The sequence below is a fragment of the Serinus canaria genome, chromosome 3 (assembly GCF_022539315.1).
Source record: "Serinus canaria isolate serCan28SL12 chromosome 3, serCan2020, whole genome shotgun sequence".
In the NCBI taxonomy this organism is placed as follows: domain Eukaryota; kingdom Metazoa; phylum Chordata; class Aves; order Passeriformes; family Fringillidae; genus Serinus; species Serinus canaria.
The window spans coordinates 88,132,776-88,135,994 of record NC_066316.1 but is presented as its reverse complement, the minus strand read 5'-3'; the positions used below and the strand labels follow the sequence as shown (position 1 = coordinate 88,135,994).

General features: G+C 36.5%; 1 long non-coding RNA gene across 1 annotated transcript; it reads left to right on the top strand.

Annotated features, from left to right (window-relative positions):
* Positions 1-713: 713 nt before the first annotated feature.
* LOC127059353 (uncharacterized) lies at positions 714-2,852 on the top strand. Its single transcript, XR_007777043.1, has 3 exons — positions 714-793; positions 1,530-1,682; positions 2,773-2,852. It is a non-coding gene; the product is annotated as an uncharacterized LOC127059353 (long non-coding RNA).
* The last annotated feature ends 367 nt before the right edge of the window (positions 2,853-3,219 follow it).

The following is a 3,219-nucleotide window of genomic DNA, read 5'->3' as shown; positions in this document are numbered from 1 at the left end:
ATAAAAGTAGGAATTAAAATAAACTCTTTGGAATATTTTTTTACTTATAACTTTTTTTTTTTACTGATAATGTAAAGAAACAAAACTTAACATTTCTAGTCAGCTTATTACTTTTAAAATAGTCTTTTTTTAGTTTACTTAGGGAGAGAACTTTCTCTTGTTAACATTATGGAGACTTTAAAAATTTCGTGAGTTTGGAAATAAATGAAAGTCCTCTTTAGGTAAGACTGAGTAAATGTTATTTTGCACTTAGTAGAATTACCTCTTGCTGCTCAACATGTTGTCTGTCTTGCAATGGCCTCTTATTCTGTTCTCTTTTCATTAATAGTCTATTAGATCTTTTGCTTTTAATGCAATTAGCATGGCAGTTGATTTTGGGGATGAAGAAGAAGAATCCAGCCAAGAAGAAGCTCAGGTTCCTTATTGATAAAGGAATAAATCTCAGTCTAGTTTGTTTGCTTGCTTGTTTCTTTCTTTAGAAGAGACTGCAGAATATCTTGGTTGAAACTAAATGTGAATTATGATCTTCTCTCAGCAGATAGGAATTCTCCTTTGATGTCCAGTTGACAATTTTTAGCAGAGTTGCCAGAGTCAACAATCTCTGTGCCTCCTGGCTAGAGGGCTTGCCCTAATTTTGATGTTAGCTATCAGTGGGCAGAATTGTTGAGATTATCTCCCTTTGGAGTAAATCCATTCTGCTTTTGTTTTCTAGGGAAAAATGATGCTACTTGCCCTTGGAGTGGAGGAGAACTGCGCTTCTGTGCATTTCTATCTTTATCTGGATGAAATTCAGGTGTTGGTTAAGGCTTAGAAACCTAATACTTCCCACTGCCTGCTCTCTCCACTGCTTTGCTGTTGATTTGTACTGTTAGAGTGGGTTTAGGTGATGTTAGGAAGATCAGTTGAATATCTCTGGGAATCCTTTACTAGTGTAGCAGCAACTTTCTCTTGGTAGTGAGCTGCAAAGGCATCAAGATACAGCTGGCTGACTAGTTGCAGGTGATTTTAATATACTTTAACTATTTGCTTTAAAAAAGGAATTTATTTTTTCCTCATGAGGTGGCATTCTGATGATAATTTAGGACAGGTGATAGGTATATTACAAATGTAAATGATCCCTCTAGTCTGTTTTTTTTTAAACTTTTATTTTCTTTTGAAAAAGACAGATGTCTCTGATATTTCTAGCCTTAAAAAGACTGTAGGTGGTTTCTGATAATAAGGATTCTAGTTAATAGTCAATATAAGGATGAAACAGGTAATCCACATTCATCCCATGTTCCCAATGGGAAATTAACTCTCACTTACTATCCAAAGCCATTGTATATTGTATGTACTATTAAAGATCTTCTGTTCTGCTGTTAGAAGTGTCTCTTACCTAGACAATAGGCACTTTTAATGCTTTCTATTTTATGTTTGAAAATGTAAATGAAGCATGTATGTGATGAAAAGTGATTATGTGAGTTCCTAGAAACCCCAAAAAATAAGTGCACATTTATGAATTTCTTCAATTTGTTTTCCTCAATTTACAGGATCTAAGGAGTGACACTGTTACAGTGATCACATGCAACAGTTTTAAATGCCTACAGACAGTACCCTCTGCCCTTGCAGCTGGAATTGCTCTCTGAAGAAGGATTTGAACAGACTTTGTCCATTCAATACCACTTACAAAACTTCTGATATCAGTAAGAAAAATCTATTTTTTATTGCATGATTGTAGAAATTATTTTTTCTCCTTTTGTAACCAGAAGTTTTGAAACAAAAAAGAAGAGGATGTGTTTGGTTGTAATGAGATTAACATCAGTGCCTTTTTCATGGTAAAAAAAAAAAGGAGAAGGCTTCATACATCACTAACTGAGAAACATGAGATGTACAGATGGGGACAGAGATTATTCTCTTTGAGAGGATACACAGTTGGCAAGAATGCAAGAGAGAAGTTTGGGAACTGAGGCTTAAATTTATTCATTATGAACATTTTGGTTACATATTTGGGTCTCTGGTGACAAATTTATAGTATGAATTAGAACCCTTTGAGCTTGTTTGAATGTCAGGGAAATAGGGTTCCCATGTAGACCTCTATGCTGGGATTTAATCCTAAACAAAACCTCACCATTTTAGTTTTCCACAAGCTGTCCAGTTGCCCAAACTCCTGCATGAAGATTCTAGTGAGGGATTCAGTTGCCTTGTAACAGCAGCTGTACTACCTAATTGTCTGAGATTTGCTGCCTGGGCTGGAGCAGCCTGTCCAGGAAGAAAAGATCCCTTGTGAGTCCTACATCGTGTCCTGTGGAAGTGTCTTGGATGTCCTGTGACACCTTGGACGCACTGTGGTGTTGGTACCTGATCCTGCTCCCAGCCAAGGGAGACTGGGGAGTCTTTCACCTCATCCAAAAGTGCTACCACCTATATTCCTGGCTCTCTTATAGATCTATATTATATAGATTACCAATGAAAAGCATGTGTCTCCTATAAGTCTTGTATAATATTGCCAGTTTGTGCAGGTTTTGGACACAGATGGAAGGATCTGTTGGCATGGGCATCTATATTGATGCCTTTGTGGCTGGTAAGCTCAGTATCTCTGTAGGCATTTTAGATTGTATTGGCTTTATCCATGTACCAAAGAAAGCTTGGCTTCATATTCAGACTCATGCCTTGGAAAATCTGATGCCTTGTGAAGAAAGAGATAATAGTCTTTAAAGTAGGTTTTTATCCTTATCAAAATGTATTTCTGCATTCTGGAGCTCATATGTGCTTTTTTCTAACATTTCTTTTCAGAAAGGACATGTCAGTTTGCTGCCTCTGATTTATTTTCCAGCACCATTCAGTCTGCATGGGTAGAATAATTATGAAAGGTGAGCTACACAGTTAAAAAAAAAAAGCCAGCTTGGGACTAAGTATATCTATTGCCTTTGTTTTCTTTTCTGACTAAAAGGTTTTGCGGCTGCTAAACATACAAAAGCTGAAGCATTAGACCCCGAGGTCCATTAAGCTTCAAGGTCTCTTTTAGGCAGAAATTAATTAGCAAATTTTTATCCTGCAAAGAAAGAAGTGAGAGGGAAAAAATACACCGTAACACAGGCAGACATGGTTAGTAGACTTCTGTTTGTTTCCCATTATTCATCAACAAATTGAAATTAAGGGGGTTGTGAAAGACAGAGTAAAAGAGTAAATAAAGCTTTAACATGAAAACAAAAGGCTATATTCAGTGCACTTCTCAGTCAT